Genomic DNA, 18,867 nt, shown 5'->3' with positions numbered 1-18,867 from the left:
CCCCCACCAAAAGCTGGCATCACCTTTACATGTTACTATGTAACTTTTTCACCCCATCCTGCCAACTATATAAGTTCTCAGAACAAAGAACTTTTCAGCTTGGTGCTCTTGGCTCACTGGCCACCCCACCTCTGCATTTGCCACCTTGCCCTTTGGCTGCCCTTACTTTCTCCGCCCTCACCCTGCTTTGCCCCAAACCTATGCCTTTCATCTTCCCACTCCCACCTTAAGTAGGCCTGTTCTCTTTCATGAGAACAGATCACCAATAAACCCTGCTTGCATGCTAATAGACTTGCTGATTTGTAATTCTTTACTGCATCAGCAAGAAGAATCAAGTTTCTGGGAGTTTCTCTTGAAACATGAGGACATAGCAAGAAGATAGCTGTCTATGAAGTGGGCCCTCACCAGACATTGAAACTGCTGGTGCCTTGATCCTGGACTTTCCAGCCTCCAGAATTGTGAGAAATAAGTGCTTTTTATCTATAAGCCACCAAGCCTGTAGTTTGTTATAGCATCTTGAACAGACTAGGACATGCGTCTTGATAATATGATATCCTTTTGCTTACGTTTTCCATTTACTATTAGCATTCAATGGAACCTCAGAAGATGAACACGCAGAAAGGCTTTTGAGACTTACCATCTTCCAGGACACTGTGCTGGGTTGCAGGAAGTTTACAGAATCCAAGACGACAAAATACACTAACTAGACAGAGTGGACCTAGGACATTTAAAAGTATCAGAAACAGGAGAGTAGAACACAGGACCCTATGCACAACCCAAGTAGAATTTCCTGTCTTCTCACTGCCTCTTTGAGCCTCAGAGAAATGACACCAATCTTTATACTTCACCTTAAAATTACAGCTGAGACTGAAGAGAAATGAAGTGATTCCAGTGAAGGTTAAAGAACGTCAAACAAAATTCATGCACACTTCATAATAAATAGAAAGTCAGTAGAAATTTGCCCATGTTAACCATAAACAAGATATTTATGTTAATGGCATAGCAACTATAATAACAAACTTTCAGAGAAGAAATAAAAAGAGGGAAATTTGTAGCATTAGTTGCTTGTGGCAGAATATCCAGAATATATAAATAAATCAGAAAAACCAATAACAAAAAGACAGTAAACAAAACAGACAAAAGACTTGAACAAGTACTTTGAGAGGAAAACATTCAAATGGGTCAAATAACGTGAAGAAAGCTGAGACTCACCCCATGAGTAATCAGAACAGTGCAACTCAGAACAGTGCAACTCAAAACCATAATGTTGTATAAATATACAACCACTATTTTGGCAAAAGTTTAAAAGTCTCACACTAGCAAGAGATGGCAAGGATATTAAGTAACAGGAATTCTCAAAGCCACTGGGGTTCCATGTGCATTGGTACAAACACTTTGGAACATTATTTGACATTATTAGCTAAATCTGAATATGTGTATACCCTATGATGTAGCAATTTCCCTCCTGGGGGGTATTCTAACCTTCAGAAATGTGAGTGCATAGCCACCAGTGGACATATAAGAGAATTTCATAGGCAAACACCAGACACAAACCAAATACCCATTTCCTGCAGAGTGGATAAATTATAACCTTCAGTGGCATGCTGGCAGATGTGTAGCAACAGGGTGGGTGGAAGCCCTGATCTGTAGCATTTGCCAATTTCCATGATGTAAATACTCTCACTATGGCCAATTTCTGGCTACCAACATATCAACCAGCTTGCAAAATTCTACAAAATTTAACCATCAGCTTTTCTGAGTCTATACAAACTGGTCCCCGCATATCACTGAGTTGATTCCTACCTTGGAATACTACACAGCAACAAAAATGAATGAACCATAGCAACACACACCAACATGGATATGTCTCCCAAATGTAATGTTGACCAAAATAAATCACAGAAGAATACATAGAGAATGATTCCATTGATATAAAGTTCAAAATGGGCCAAGTTAACTCAGAGTGTGTGTGGATGCATACGTAGGTGGTAAAAGTTTAACTAGCCAGGGAGACGTCACCACAAAAGTGAGGATATTGGTAACTTTACTGGGAAAAAGATTGTAAGGGGGAAAGAACATGTGATGAACTTCTGGGGTGCTGGGAATGTTCTATTTCCTGACCTTAGTGGAGGTATATGGGTATTCTCTTTGCAAGTATTTGTTGAATTACACATACAGGTTGTGTGCATCTTTGTGTGCATAAGCTACTGTCAGTGCTGTGCTGGAGCCTGCTGGCCCTGCTCATGCCAGCAGGAGAGCCGGCTGTGCTCTCTCTTTCCAACTCCAGTCAGTGACAGGTTGGCAGCTTGAAATCAGCCGAGGTGGGAATGCTTACACCACTGTAATTGTCCAACACCACAAGTCAGGATTTTCTCTTTTTCTGGAGAGCTGGTTTAACAGCACACCTCTGGTTGAATATAATAATACATTTTTTAAAAAATATGACCTCAAAGTTGGCTTATTTAGGCAGATGTTTTTTGCAAGATTGAATACACCCAACAATTTCAAAGCAAACTACATTAAAAAAAAGAAAAAGAAAAAGAAAAACTAACATGGCAAGGTCTGGGCAATGAAAGAAGGCTTGAGAGTTAGGTGAAGAGAATGGGCTGAGAGAACTATAAAATGTCTGGGACTCTTAATTACTTGGTATGTAATAAAAATTACTACACTAATGGTAAAATGAAGGGCCCTATCTAAGGACTCTTTATCTTTCCTTATAGAAAACGTTTTTGGTGAATATTTTGTATGACAGTAAAAGAGTGGACTGAAACATTTCCAGCCCACCATTAAACTTCACTGTCTCAGTAAATTTACACCAAAAGTGTCCCAAATTGTTATACTACATACTTCTCTGGCAATATTCCCAGCTTTCCTTAGTAATTAACAGTCATAACTTATAAAGCAGTGAAAAAAAAAGAAAAAAGAACACTGTTATCTTTACCTGCATATTCATGAATCTATATACTTAAAATTTTATGACTCTAATATAGGCTCATATGACAGCACTTTCATTTTAGCTTTCCTGATAGTAAATAATTTAAAACTCTTATTTTACATTAAAATAAGCCCAAACCTATTATGATCTGGAATAAGAAAAATTTCAGTAGTTTTCAAGGTAAATCATAAGTCTGCAGAGAAATGTTGGGCTTGTGAGTGACCTCTTTAGACAATGATCTCAGATTCTGGAGAGGGGTTGCAGAAGTCATATTTCAGTAGAAAGGTATCTACTCTTGGAGAAGAAACCCAATGGGAAAAATTTGATTATAAAGTATTATCATTTCAGTGCTGGCCAGTGTGGCTCTGTTGATTGAAGCATCGTCCTGTAAACTGAAAGGTCACGGGTATGGTTCTCAGTCAGGACACATGCCTAGGTTGCAGGTTTGGTCCTTGGTTGGGGACACATATGAGAAGGTAACCGATTGATGTCTCTCTCCCTCTCTCCCTCCCTTCCCCTTTCTCTAGAGATCAACAAGCATGTCCTCCAGTGAGAATAAAAAGGTATTATTTCAGTTAAAATATGAATCTGAAAATAATGGATTTGGTTAGATGTTAACATTCACATATATATACCTACAATGTGGCAACTTAGCTTGACTGAAAAATATTGCTTTCATTTGGGGCAGGAGCTGGAGTAGGAGAGGTCCATCCTTGGATGCTTTTAACTCATTTGTTTTCATTTAGGGTCTATGTACTGGGACATCAAGGATTTTGTTATTTCTCACTGGTTCTTGAGAAGAGTGGTTTACCTTGAGTTGAATGAGATGTGGGTGGCTGGGGGTGGCAGGGATTTCCCATATGGGGAAGCTCTATAGTTACAGATAACTGGGACACTGGAATAAATTCAGAGTCCACAGGTGGCATCTACATTACAGATGAGTCAGAGCCTCAGGTGGTGGGTCTTTCCTCCAAGCTCTCACCCACCACTTTCCCATCCCATTCCACTAGCCTGGTAATCCCACAGTGGTCCCTCTCACTGCTATTCTTGGCCACATGCTTCCCAGCTCCCAGTTGGTTTTGACAGTACTGGACAGGATTTGATTCTGATTCATTGTAACATAAGGCAAAACAAACAGAGCATTCAGTCATCACCGCATTTAATACCTGTGTTGCTGGTGGCGGTTCTACCCCAAGATATTACGGGACTGCTGTCACAACATGTTTTCCAGGAGCCAGAGGAGAAAGGACTGAGTGCCACTCCCAGGCGCTGTCAGAACTACAGCTAAGCCATCATAAGAAGAGGATCCACCTGCTGTAATTAAGGAACCTCCTTTTCTAGAGATCTCCTTTTTATGCGTGCATGAAAGTACTTCTAAATAGAAGACTAGAAGTGGTTAGCAGCACGTAACTCTAGGTCAGCTGACAATCTATTAAATTATTTCCAACACAATTATGGTATACCAAAGTGTGAGCATGTGTTGAAATCAAACCACAGGCATTGTTGCTCCACACTTATTTCTGGTATTCCAAGCAATAAAACAGAATTACTTCAGAACTATTTTTCAATTAAAGGTGGTTTGTGGGGTAAAAGAGTCATTTTTCAGAATTATTGGTAGAGCTCATCAAAAACCAAAATACACATTTCAATCCAATCCTGCATCCCAATATTCTCAATCAGACTTCTTGAAGCATGGGAGAGAGTAATTTTGTTTTAGAAACGTGACTCTGATAACCACTCCCTGGTGGAGAGAGGCATATAGAATACCCTGGTTCACAAGGCTGGGGACCAAAGAATTATGGAGCCTTGTTGCCATCCTTCTGGTTACATCACCCAGCAAAGCCCCATGTAGGACCCTATGAAAACACAGAGAATCACTGCCTCCAAGGAGCTTTTGCTCTGGTTTAACAGTTGAGAACTCAAACATGAGACTGTTTAGAAAATTCACAACATAAATCAGAATAGGGCGGCTGTGATAGATCTACTCCTCAGGAGCATAATTAGGCATGTACCCTGGGGCCAGAGAAGTTTTTTGAATCCTCACCTGAGGATATGTTTATTGATTTTTAGAGAGAGAGAGAGGAAGGGAGACGGAAACTTTGATAGGTTGCCTCCCATATGCACTGTGACTGGGGATTGAACTGCAACTTTTGGTGTATAGTACGACACTCCAATCTGCTGAGCCGCCGGCCAGGGCCCAGGGTGTTTCCAGGTATCATGTTGGTGAGGTTACCAGGGCAGAGCGTCAAGGGTGTCGTGGATGAGTCATTTGGGCATCGGAAGTGAGTGTCTTCATCCACAGGGTTCCCACTTTCACAGCCAGTGAGGTGCCCAGCTCTGGAAGAAGGATGCCCCCGAGAGGGCAGCACTGGCCCTCTAGCCCCCTCTCCCCAAATGACACACTGAAAACCTTCACCTTCTACAGGCAGAAGCCCCAGGCAGTGGGCTAGGTAAGGAGTGTGTACTGTTTTGTTAGAACTGCTGAGCAACCATGTGGTTCATTTAGAGACCTTCAGGGAGTCCTCCACTATTTCTGACCGCACAGTCCTCCTAACTAATTTGGAGTCTCCCTTCCTTAGGCAGTATATGCACACATTTGGGATGAGCAAGAAACACTTCTCCTCTTTGGATGGAATAGGCGCGCATTTGCTTAAAATCCTTTCCCTGGGAAAACTACCCACAACCCAATCTACTGCAATACCGATGCATCCTTGTGACTTGGGTGGGGAGTGACCAGCCTCCTGGCCCCAGGGGTGGGCATGGAGAAACACAAGAGCAAACCTAGTATCCTAGTATTCAAGTTCCTTGGCAGCTCAAGCCAGAAAAACCATCCTTCCCTGTTTCTTGGAGTGCCCAAGAGAGACTTTCTTTCTCCCACTGGGATCATAAGCTATTAGGACTGTGTGAAGCCGGAGCCACTGAAGGCCTCTTTCTCTCTGTAGAACGCCCTGGATGGGGAAAAGAAGAGCCAAGAACTATAGACAGAGAACCCTGAACACATCTAAATACAGCCCCAATACACGGGCCACTCAGTCATGTAAACCCATTAATTCCCCTTTTGTTGTTGTTGCTGAATTAGTTCCGATTTGGATATTGTCATCCATAACCAAGAGTTCTGATTAATATGTCTATTATAATCACCAGATTTATCAAATAAAAATACAGATGCCCAGGTAAACTTGAATAATGTCAGTATAAGTATATTCCAAATATTATACTAAAAAATTCATTGTTTTCTAAAATTCAGATTTAACTGGGCCTTCTGTATTTGATCTGTCAACTCTCTCTGTGACATATAATGTGTCAAAAGTGTTTTTAAATCTTTGCTCCACTGGGAAGAGATGAGTGACCTGGTGATTTGCTGGATGCTCACAGTGGAGCAGTCGGGAACTCCAATGTGAGACACATGAACAGGAAATTCACAATGCAAAGCAGAATAGGGAGCGCCCTACAGATGTTAAAGACCCTACAGATGTTAAAGACCCTACAGGTGTTAAAGAATATGGAGAGAAGATGAGGAACATTTCTGCCAAAGCAACAGACAGAAGCATCCTAATAGAACCTTTCTTTTCTAAGTCATTTCTGCTTTGTACAAGAAGGTGGTAAGGAGCTCAAGGGCCAGCCTATTTCTTCCTCATCAGATCTAGAAATGCTTCAGGCTAGGCCTTGAGTCCCACATTCCTCATACACTAGGATCATCTGAGGAAGCTTTAAGAATTCCAGTGCACAGACCAATTGTATCACAACCAGCAAAGACTCCCACGGGTGAGTTCAAGGTACAGCCGTAGCTGAGAGCCATTGAGCTAGAAGGCCCTGAAGATGGGAGCCAAACTGTAGGAGTTCAAACAAGGAGTGAGAAAGGTCATCCCCAGGCACTCACCCACCCTCTGAGCAGCTACCAGCAGAGTAAATCAGCCCCAGATGGGAGTCAGCCCGCCACAGCTGACTGCTGGGACACGGTGATGCCGGGCCTGCGTCTCAGGCTTGCCCATGCTTGGCCATGTGGCAGGCGGGTGTCTGGGCCTCAGGGAGGGGGACAGGGAGGCCCATCCTTGCTCGTAGTCCAGAATAAACAAAGTGTCTGGCAGAGAGAATGAGTGATTCATGCCTGTACATTGCCTGAGCCAAGATAAATCCCATTAGTGAGCTGAGGGGGTGGGGAGGGTTGGGGGAGGCAGGGCGAGGGAAGGTGCACTAGATGAGTTTCTGTGATAACCAAGAATGACTTTTCTTCCTACTCTCACTGTGCAGACAGCCCAACACTTGGGTCTAGATCTGCCAGAATCCCTGCCAGCTTAGGGTCCTATCATGGCTTTCTACTCCTGGATCTCATTCCCAGAGCAGCAGACCTTCCTCAGAGCCTCAAAATCACCAACAAGGCAACCTTGGATTTCCTACCCCCGCCCCCACCCAATCGGCCTCACCCATCCTCCCTGCCAACACAATCCCTGACCCAGCACACCCCTGGACCCTGAGGAAGAAAACCATGTCTATTGCTTAGTTTTAGGTTCACAGCAAAACTGAGAGGAAGGTATAGCAATTTCCCATATACCCTCCTGCCCCTACCACACTCGCATAGCCTCCCTGCCCATCAATATCCCCCACTAGCGTGGGCCATTTATTACAAGTCGTGAACCTACAGGACACATCATCACCCAAAGTTTGTGGTTTACATTAGGGTTCACTCTTGGTGTTGTGCATACTGTGGGTCTTCTCAAATGTATAATAACATGTACCCACTATTACAGTATCATACAGAGTAGTTTCACTGCCCCCCAAAATCCCATGCTCCACTATTTATTCCCCCTCCCCTCAAACCCCTAGCAACCACTGTCTAACCATGTGTGTTCTTGATTACGTCTCCAAAGCTCCTGGTGCTCTCTCCTAGGCATCCTGAATGCATCAGATACGCACAGTCAGCCAACTGAAAGAAGGCACCTGGAACTGTCTCTGGTTAAATGGACTTGGAACACTGCACCTTCCAGCTGTTATGAATACCACTGGTTAAATCATTTCATAGTATCCCCAAGTCAAACCTCTATGCCATTCACCTGAAACTCATACAGTGCTGTGTATCAGTTATATCTCAAAAAAAAAAAAAAAAACCTGGGAAAACCCTGAAGACTGGGTGAACATCCATCCTAGTGGTGGGATGACACTAAGCGGACACTATGGTGGGGTCCAGGCCAGGCTGGTGGACTCGTGTCCCTTGTGGTGCCATGTGGGCTCTGGCCATTTCCCACTGCTGCCCTTACACACTAGGCAGGGATGCTCAGTTCTGAACCAACACCTTTGCAAGTTTAAAAGCCCCTCTGCCTGCACATCAGAGGAAAGACAAGCAAAGGAGGTAAGTCAGTAGAGGGAGGGTTTTGAACTCTATTCCAGTTGGGCTTCCAGTTAAGTGTGGCAAAGCCCTGTCTGCTGGGAACCCCGCCTGTCTGTTGCCCACCAGCCTTAATGAAGACACAGTGTGGCCGGTGACAGTGCTGGCTGAGGGCTCCAGGACAAGGCTCTTCCTACCAGTCCTCTGTAATAAGGGAAGCACAGCCAGGGCCCAGGCTGTTCCTAAGAGGCCCGAAGTCACGCAGACTAAGGAATGGCAGGGAGGGCAGAGCCTGGGCAAGGGGAGGTGAACCCCCACAGCTGAGCCAGCTGGGCCCAAACGTGCTGCTGGGGAAAAGCGCCCCACAGTGAGCGGCATGAAGCAATCACGTGTACTACTTGTCCAGGCGGAGGGGCCCACCAGCCAAGAGCCACCGCAGCTGTTCCATTACTGACCCAGTATAATTTGGCAGTTCATTAATTCATCCAACAAATAGCCATTTGGTGCTTGACTCGTGCTCGGGGATAGTAGGGGCAAATCGTCGCGGCGCTTGCCCTCTTGTCATTCATACCCACCCTCTACTATGTCAGCCTGTAACAAAAACTCCGGCGGGGGGGGGGGGGGGGGGGCGGAGAGGCTGCCGCTGCAGCTCTTCCTAAGCAGGCTGATCCACCCACTAGCCTCCTAATGTGATTCACCAGCAAATCTGCTCAAAGTGGGAAGCTGTGGGTGGATGTTTTTAAGCACATCACAAACGAATTCACAATCACTTTAGGAAACTTTTCAAAAACATTTCATTTCCTCTTGGAAGAACAGGATTGCACACCTTTGCTTTGGGGGTGGGGGATAGGGAGCCTGGTTCGGCTGTGACCAAGTCTAACAGCTTTTCTCTCTTTTTTAAAAAAAGTTTTACTTTAATTGTTGTTCAAGTACAGTTTTCTGCCTTTTACTCCCATCCCAGCCCACCTCTCCCAGTCCTCCCCACCTCCCTCCCATTTTCACTCCCTCCCCTATTTTTTGTCCATGTGTCCTTTATACTTGTTCTTGTAAACCCTTCCCCTTTTCCCCTGAAATTTCCTCTCCTCTTCCCTCTGGTCTCCTGTCTTTTTGAAGACCACAGAAGTTGCCCTGGGTCACAATGTGTGGGCCAGGTGTCACCTTGAAATCACAGAGGTGGCCTCGCTCAGAAAAGGCGGCGTGGGGGCAGAGCTACGGTTGTCCCCCGAGACAGAAAAGGCTGTCCCTTTGGTCATAGGTTCTTACCTTCTGGGGGCGGGCAGTGGAGCCGACCCGACCAGCACTCCAGAGCCGCTTACTCCTGCCAGAGCTTTAACACTGGTGGTTCGGGTCCCGGAGGGACGCCAAGAGCTCCAGCAGAAAGATTTGTGCTAAGCGCCTAGCACAGAGGCATGATGCTACTTCATCTACCTTCAGCCCTCATCTTCACCACCCAGCTGCTGCCTCTTCCTGCAAAAGCGTCTTGCCCCCTGTTGGAAGACCCCCAGAAAGCAGGGGGCGCTGTGGTGCCCACCAGCACCACTCCAGAGCTTGCCTGCTCCGTCCACCCCTTGGAAGGGATGGGAGTTCAATGAAAAGTTTAACTCAAGGGTACCATCCAATTTGGTTGGAAGTAATAGTGAGGAGTTGTTAGTTATATGGGCACCCAAGCAGCTAATAGTTACTACCTGTAGCTTCTGTGCTCTGTATGGAGCTTACCAATGCCTTCCTTGACCGGATTCCATTCCTGTTGGCTCCTGCCTGCAAACTGAAATAAGCTCAAGAAAGACTGGTCTCCCTTGTTGAAGACATAAATGCTAGGGCCTTATTATTCAGCGTATGGTCTTGGACTAGCAGCACTTGCGTCTCTGGGGAGCTCGTTAGACCCGCAGAATCTCATCCCATCCCAGATTTATTGAATCGTAACCTGCAGTTTAACAAGATGCCCAGGTGTTTCACATGACTGAGTCTAAGAAGCACTGCGCCAGCTGACGTCCTTGCATCTCAATTATGCCTCAGGTGGTTCCCATTCTGTGCAAGCATTCTATCTGCATGCCTCTCCATTTTCACTCTTTGTTTTACTTTTTGCTCCACAAGGTCACAAGTGTCAATCAGCACACACGGAACTAGAAAAGGCCTTACGATGCCTGCTGTACCATGAGCCCTTTGGTTAGTATAAGTTAGTCACAGTGTAATAGGTTTGGGTTTTCTAGACAATCACTAGAGGTCTGGATATTTATTTCTATCTACTCTCCCTGTGTCTTCGAGTTTATGGTCAAGGACTGCAGACTCGTTGCAAGAGTTTCCTAATTCCTAAGAGTTCCAAGTCTTGCCTGTAGATCAATGAAGCATGCCTTCTACATGTATTTACTATGGTGCTCAATAGACATAGATGCCTCTTCGAGTAATACAAATCATTTTTACAGCTTTATTGAGGTGTAATTGATATATAAAGAACCACACTTTTTTAAAATAAGAAATTTTTTATTGTTTATTCAATCACAGCTGTTCCTTCTTTTTCTCCCTTTCCCCATCCTCTCCTCTCCCTAAGTCAAACCCCATGTCATTGTTTGTGTTCATGGGTCATGAAGAAATAGAAACACACATTTTTAATGGGTACAGTTTGATGAATTTGAACATATGCAAACACAGGTGCTACCATCACCACAATCAAGTAAGGGACATATGGACACCTCTCAAATTTCCCTGTGTCCCTTTGGGGTTTGTTTGTTTGTTTGTTTTGTTTTATCTTTTTAAAATAAGAACACTTAACATGAAATCTACCCTCTTAACACGTTTTAAAGTGCATAAGATCGTATTGTTAATACTGTATAGGCACTATGTTCTACAGCAGATCTCTAGAAATTATTCATCAAGCATAACCAAAACTTCATATTCATTGAATAACAACTCTCAACTTTCCCCACCCCAAGCCCCTGACAACCACCGTCATATTGTCTGCATCTATGAGTTTGATTTCAGATACCTCGTGTCAGTGGAATCAGGCTTTTTTGCTTAGCGTACTGTTCTCCTGGTTCATCCACGTTGTCACCAATGGCAGGATTTCCTTCCTTTTTTTTAAACTGAATAATATTTCATTGAATGTCTATATCACATTTTCTTTACAAATTAATTTTTAAAAGCTTTTTGTGCTGTGTCATTTCTTATTCTCCTTGGTGCAAAGAGGCCACACTCTTCAAGAGTTTGAGGTCATTGCTTTAGTGGCGTGAGCTCTAAGCTCTCTCTCGAGTTTTTTACCCCAAAAGGACATTTGACATATTTCCATTCAGTTGTGAGCTTTCAAAAGAGTTAAGTGTTATTAAGAGTTAAAATAAATGTTGACCTATTGTTTTACAGAGAAATACGGCCAATGGAGACCTGTTTGTCCCTGGATTATAGTGGCCTGTCTGTGAAGCATGGTGACGATCCTTGGCTGGAAGGGCAAAAGAAAACAGCCTGCAAAGTCGCTGCCTTCCGTCTCCAAAGTGCATTCAGTCAGTCCCAGTTACAAGCACCCCACAAGAGATTGTTTCCATTTAGACCTACATATTTTTTGCATTGCAACTATTTCAGTTGCAACAGTGCTTAGAAACCAAGAATTTAGGTAAACTAGACTTGGAGCCAGGCATTCAAACCACTATACTAAAAAAAATAACGTACTAAATCACATTCACGTTACAAAGATGAAAGCTTTGTTTTGATCTCGTCCTTTAAATTTTCTTCCTTTGTGTATGTTTTATATGTTCATAGGTAAGTATAGCATGACATGCCTGTAATTTCCAAACATTTAAATATTCATATATGAAGGGTGCTCACATGTTCAAAAACATTTTATTATAAGGGTGCATAATGAAAACTGTTTAGAGATTACTGAACTAGATTAATGACCTCTTGCTGTCTTTTGTCAACAAATGGATCAGAAAAGTTCTTTTATTGCCGTTATTTAAAGCCAGCAACATGCTACCACATTCTCTATGCCTGAGTCATCCTTGTTAACATTCACATTTGAGCTTGTTAATTTAACACCAGACTTGGAAAGAAACAACAGGAAATGTGGGTTTCAGAACCACTTCCCAACTCTACCTCATGCTCTTCCTTGCCTCTTCTCTGGGATTCGTGTCTGGAAAAGCCTGAAAATCTCAGGTTCAGCTGATACTCTTCTCCTTGTTTCTCAGAAGGCAAATAGGGTACACTAGACATGGCAGCACCCTTCTCCAGGCAAAGAGCAAAACGCTCAGAGAGGCACTGGAACCCGGCAATGCTGATACGGGATTCGGTTCTGGATGAGTGCCAGAGTCCCTCAGGGATCTTCTTGTCAAACCTGCCTCACTGTATCAATGAGGACACCGAAGGCCAAAGAGCAAAATGATTCACTCAGGATGAAACAGCTCATTGTGGCACATCTGAGACCACGGCCAAGTCTGTGGACTCCATGTGGGCTCCCAGACTCTGATGTTCCCTCGGGGCTGATGTGAGACAGAGGGACATGGGGAATTGTTGGCTTATGATGAGACAAGGACAGATAATGTCTGGTGCTCAGTGATCCCAGCCAGCGTTTTAACAGAAATGTTCAAACGCATGCTGGCTCGGCGCATCTGTGCAGGGTCCATCACCAGGGGATCAGGCATTCCCCCCAGTCTGGGACAGGCTGCTTAGCACAGCCCTGCTCTGGAGAGTAGGAAGCTTGCTGCTTCTTCAACCCTGGATGAGGAGCCCTCAGCTCCAGCTCTCCCAATCATGCCTGCAGCACCAGCACACACGGAAGGGCTGAGGACACCAGAGATGCTCGGAGGGGGTAGATAGAACCTCAGCGAGGGTAGAGATGAGTGTCGCTCACAGCCATGTATTTGGTGCCTAGAATAGCACGTGGTACATAGGAGGCATTCAGAAGATTTTTGTTGAATGAAAAGACCTCACCTGAGAAGGCGGAAGAGGATGAAGTTTTCAGCCCTGATCACACTGAGCTTGTGAGGAGCTACAGAGCTAACAGCTGAAAGTCCAACCAACAGAGTGGGTCAGGAAGGACCCGAGAGACATCCCAGCCACCCCCGTCTGCTCTCACCAGCTTGTGGGTTGTGTTATACTCACTGCTGCCCCATGAGGCCTCAGTGCAAACTTGTATTTTTCTTCCAAGCTCTGAACTGAGTCCACCTATTACCCTTCACGTAGCCGGGTGACGGCTGCCCCTCCCTGATGTGCTTGGCAGTGGGAGGGAGAGACTGCACCGGGCTCAGGGGAGAGGGGTCTGCAGTGCAGGCCTGCTCATGTATGACTGGCCCTCAAACAAGTCACTTATTTTCTCTGGAACTCAGTTTCCTCATGCACAAGGCATAAATGATGTGTGTCGTTCCCACTTACCTTGTGAGCTGCTGGGAGGACTAAAGGACAATTCACAGTAATGTGCTGCATACAGTAAACCCCTCTGCACATGCACGTTGGCAAGTAGGGGCCACAACTACTCAATCCCATGGTAGGTGTTGCCTGTGAGCTTATTCCTATTAATCTTCAGGCAGAGAGGATGCATTACGACTCGTGCAGGAGCAAAGCTTTTTAAGCCAGTCTGTGTGTACATGTTTAATCTGAGTTACTGGACCAGACGCTTCAGGGCCTGATTTCACTTCCCATCAGACACCTGCAGTGTCTGAACTCCGGTGAGTTAAAAACAAATGCACTGACACCGTTTGGTAAACAGAGTGCACCTGTGGATTTGAGGCATTTGGCCAAAACTTATTTTTTCTCTGAGGAGTTAAAACCTCCTTCTCAGGACACAGAAGTGCTGTGTCTTGAAGCTTAAGGCTTCCTCAGGGCAGTTTGCTCATGCTTTGGTATTTTGTGCTACATTCTTACAGCAAATAAAAGATTTTAAGGAGGTTAACTGAGTATACGGAGTTTTGGGAACAGCTCAGTTTGTTCCAGCATCAGTGGGTCGGTGCCCACACTGCCTCTCCCTCACCACCTGTACTGGGACCACGAATTACAGCCCAGGTTCCACCCCTGCTCCCCGAGCAGCAAGGGTGGCTGAGTGGTCACGAGCACACTGGCAGAGAGGATGGTGTAGTAGCAGCCTCCTAGAGGGCCCCCCATGATGCCTGCTTCCTGATATCCACACCCTTGGATAATCCTCACTTCTAGCAAACAATGTGGCAGAAGCCGTGCAGTGTCATTTGCAAGACGGGATTATAAAAAAACTGTACCTCCCATCCTGACTTCTCTCTCTCACTGTGCGCTGCCATAAGAAGGGGCCAACATATATGGCTAGGAATGAAGCTCTCTATCCAACCGTCCATAAGCAGCTCAGCCTGCCAGTGACCACCTGAGTCAGTTGACAGCAGACCCTTTAGTCTCAGCCTAGTCCTGAGATGCCCCAGCCCCAGCAGACAACTGTGGGGGCACAACCTCCTGAGCAACCAGGAGCCAGAGGCACCCAAATGAGGCCACGCCCAGATTCCTGACCCACAGAAACTGTGAGATGGTCAATGTTTGTTGTTTGAAATCTTAGTTTTAAGTATTTTGTTACGCAGCCAACAGATAACTAACATAATGGAAAGAGACTAGAACAAGTGGAAACAGTAGGGTTGGAGAGAATAAATGAGGGGAGGGGAACGGAGTGAAGGAAGAGATGAAGACTGGGCACGTCTGAGCAGGACAGATGCCCCAACGCCCACCACAGTGGAGCAGTGGGATCCTGGGCTCTGGCCCCAGACGGCCTGGGTTGGAATCCCGCCTCTGTCACTGCGTCAGTCTCCTTGGGTGCTGTAATGGAGCACCGCACTTGGCGCTTCAACAACAGAAACTCATTGCACCCCAGTTCTAGAGGTAAGAAGTGTGAGATTAAGGTGTTGGCAGGCTTGGGCCCTGCGGGGGGCTGGAGGTCGAGCATGTGTTCCACGCCTCTCCCCCAGCTTCTGGGGGTTTTCTGGTGATCTCGGGCACCCTTGCCACGTAGGTGTCTGTCTGCATCATCACGTGGCTGTGTGTCTGTCTGTGTTCAAATCTTTTCCTTCCTCCCTCTCTCTCTCTCTCTCTCTCTCTCTCTTTCTCTCTCTCTCTTTCTCTCTCTCTTTCCCTCCCTCCCTCTTCCTTCCTTCCTTCCTTCCTTCCTTCCTTCCTTCCTTCCTTCCTTCCTTCCTTCCTTCCTTCCTTCCTTCCTTCCTCCTTAAAAAAGCATCCCAGTCATATTGGATTAGGGCCTACCCTAAAAAAGCTATTTCCAAAAAAGTCACATTTTGAGGTACTTCAACAATTTGGGAGTGGGATATCATTCAACCCATAACAACCACTTACAGTGGGATGGCTGGAAGAAGTCATTTAACATCTCAGAGTCTCATTTTCTTTATTTATAAAATTGAGGTATAGCGGTATCTATGTAATAGGAGTGTTAAAAGGATCAAAGGACTTAATATTCTGAGTGTAAAACAGCAGCAGTCACCTGATGCTGTGGGTGGGAAATGAGTAAATCAATCTCTGATAATACGCCTGCCCGCTGCGGCTCTAACGTGGTGGTTGACACCAGCTGGGCGGGACTGTCTGGTCTACAGTGAGTCCTTCAGTGGCCAGGGCTACAGGCCCTCCCTGCCCTTGGGAATGGCTCTCTTCCTCTCCACCCACATGCAGACTATGGGGGGTTGCTGGTGAGAGTCAATGAACTCCTAAAAACACAGTGGGAGGGTTTAGGGGGCTTCAAAGGATAGAAGATCAGTCAGATGAGAAGAGGCACCACAGTCTCTTAGAAGAAGACAGCGGGTAATCACAGTTACTGAGCAGATTTGTCCTTTTAGAAGCCATGGAGTTGCTCAGCTTGAGTGGGTGTGATGGCTAGGCTGCTGGGGCTCAGCACTTGAGAATCACCGAGGGCATCTTTTCACCAGAGATCCTGATATCATTGGCCTGGGCCATAGCATTTTGGAACTGTTCCCAAGGTGATATGAATGTGCAGGTGGGAAGGAGAATCAGCGAGGCATGTCTTTGGGACCCTTGCTACCCAAGGGTGGTCCACAGCATGGGCACCACCTGCTGCATCAGCATCTGCATTTAGCAAGACTGCTGGGAGGAGGTGGGAAGCCCTGGGCTGCAGCCATTTGAACAGTGGCAGCTTGGGGGTCTTCTGCCAGGAGCACAGTGGGGAGGGGGTCTGTGCTGCCGGGCAGTGTGGGAAACTAAACCAGAGCCCATGTGAAGTCCTTCCCGGGCTGGCTCCTGAGACACCCATTCACTGTGGGGCACAGGCGGCAAACACAGGGCCCATGGGCTGAGTCCGGTCCTCCACCTTGTTGTATCTGTCCCAGCACCTTGTTTCTACCTGGTAGCAGTACTGAGCTCTCATTTAACTGTTAAGGAGTAATTACATTTATACAGTCCTAAAGTTACATTCAGCCCTCTGAAGGCAACCAGGAAGCTGACTGGCCCCTGGTGAAAATGAATTTGACACCCCCGTGGTAAGGATTACTGTCCAGATACAAGAAAATTAATCTTAAGGACGTACTCCTGAGTAAGCTTTCTCTTCTCCCCCCGAGGTGGCCAGCACCTCGGACTTGGACTCAGCGAGTGTGAAAGCCCGCTGCCTCCTTGTCTGTGCTGGAGAACACTGGCCCTCACAGTCTGGCCCGGTCCGCATGCTCTTCAGTGTGAGGACGGCCGGGCCGGGCTCCTGACTCAGCATCCCAGTGAGCCTCTCTCTGTGAGTTCGTATACACAGCCTGTCCTAGCAAGATCCACGGAAAGAGATGTTGACATGCTCAAGAAAATGTAATTTCAAGCTAAACAAATGTTATAGGGAGGGGAAGAGACGGGCAAAGATGTAGGCAGAAGAAAAGAGTTAATGAGTTGACTGAGAACTGCGTTTTCCTGGCTGACTGTGCCTTTTGGGAAAGAGTCCGAGCTTCCTGGTAGAAACATATTAGGGAGATGAGCTCATGCTGAATACAGTTCCTCCCGGGGGAGGCCGGATGAAAACAAGAGATCTGAGGCACTTTCTTGAAAATAAATCAGCTTTGAAGCCGGTCTGGAGGAGACTAGCAAACGACGAGAAGCCTGCATGTCCGGGACGAAACTCCGTGTGCATGAACAGAACTCGCCAGAGACGGTATTAATCAGAACAGGAGGACAGACTAGCTGCACAATAAACAAGCAAACAAATCCCCAGAAGTCACGTAATTGTTTTCTGCATCTCCGATTCTAGATCAAATCCAGCTTCTGGGACATTTTTTTCTCCTGAGAACTAGAACAAAGGAGCAGAAAACACAGCTGCTTACACAGAAAGGCCCATGCTCTCCGAGGTTCCTGGTTGTTGGACTGAGTAGTCTGGCCTGCGCTCTCAAAGAAGAGGACTTTCTCTCAGAGGTGTGGAATGAACCCTAGTAAGGCTGATGTTCCAAAATGTTAACTGATTTGATTGTATTGTGTCACTGGTCAAGGTAATTGTCAGTGGTCCCTGGCTACCTCCTAAATAAATGAAGTCCAGATCTCACAGTTTAGAATTCAGTGACCTACACCAAATCATGTGAGGTGATACGGCAGAATGGCTTTTGGTGTCGGTCCAGGTTGAGTTTGGAAGTCTGCTGACCTCAAGTAAATCACTGAACCTTTCTGGACCTATTTGGATAACAAGGGCAGCTGCCTCGTTGGGCTAATGGTTGGATGAGATACTGAATGAGATGCACTCAGCACAGTATGTAGGACACAGTACGTGGCCCATATGTGGCATTACTATTATTACTCATTGTTGATAACAACAAAGCTCCTCCAAACTGCCTCTCTCTCTCCCTCTGGGGCTTACCTGCACCCTACTCTCCTGCCCAAGGAACTATGTCTAACTCCATCCACATACGTGTGTCCGACCTCCGTGCTCTCTCACGCTGCTCTTACAAATCCCTCCTGTCCAGATTCTGCTCTTCCCCCCAGGCTCACCTACAGGGCTCCCTCTTTCACACAGCCTTTCAGGGGAGGGTGCAGGTCAGACCTACCTTGGTTTTCTTAGCACGAATGAGAATTGTTGATATGGTAGGTGCTCAAAAATTGTTGAATGAATAAACGAAAACAAGCTAGTGACAGGGTTTACCTGGAAGGCATCGGTGGGAACTGGCAGGGGAACAGACCAGGAGGGTTTATGGGTTCTGCGGGCCTTGAGCTGTAATTTCTCTGCTGCCAATTGACCCGAAACAAAGGGAAATTCTCTTTGGACTTCTTGTGTGTGACAAGAAAGCCAACACGTTTTTCTACCAAGTGTGGTCTGTAAAGTACTTTTATATGCATCAACCCTTAGAGGTAGCCTCTTACAGGCCAAAGCTCCTCTCACATCCTTGAACAAAACAGGCCCAGTGAACTCCCTGTGGAGCCTGGGTCTTGATCCTGACCTCTCACTTAGCAGCTTTCTCCAGCCTTGAAAACCCGATAAAAATTCCAGTTGTCTCACAAGTCACAGTCTAAAACTGCAAGGTCCACTGGGCACACACAAACCAGCGGGTCCCTGCATGGCAGCTTTGCATCAACACCCTTCCCCTGTGCTGGGGCCCTGGAGGGCATGGCCTAGAGGGGCAGCAGGTCCCACTGCGAGTCCCCTCAGCTGGAAGCCTTGGTGTGGCACATCCGTGTGTGTGCACGCACACACACGTGT

This window comes from Phyllostomus discolor, chromosome 1, assembly GCF_004126475.2.
Source record: "Phyllostomus discolor isolate MPI-MPIP mPhyDis1 chromosome 1, mPhyDis1.pri.v3, whole genome shotgun sequence".
Classification (NCBI taxonomy): domain Eukaryota; kingdom Metazoa; phylum Chordata; class Mammalia; order Chiroptera; family Phyllostomidae; genus Phyllostomus; species Phyllostomus discolor.
Note: the sequence above shows the minus strand (reverse complement) of the source record.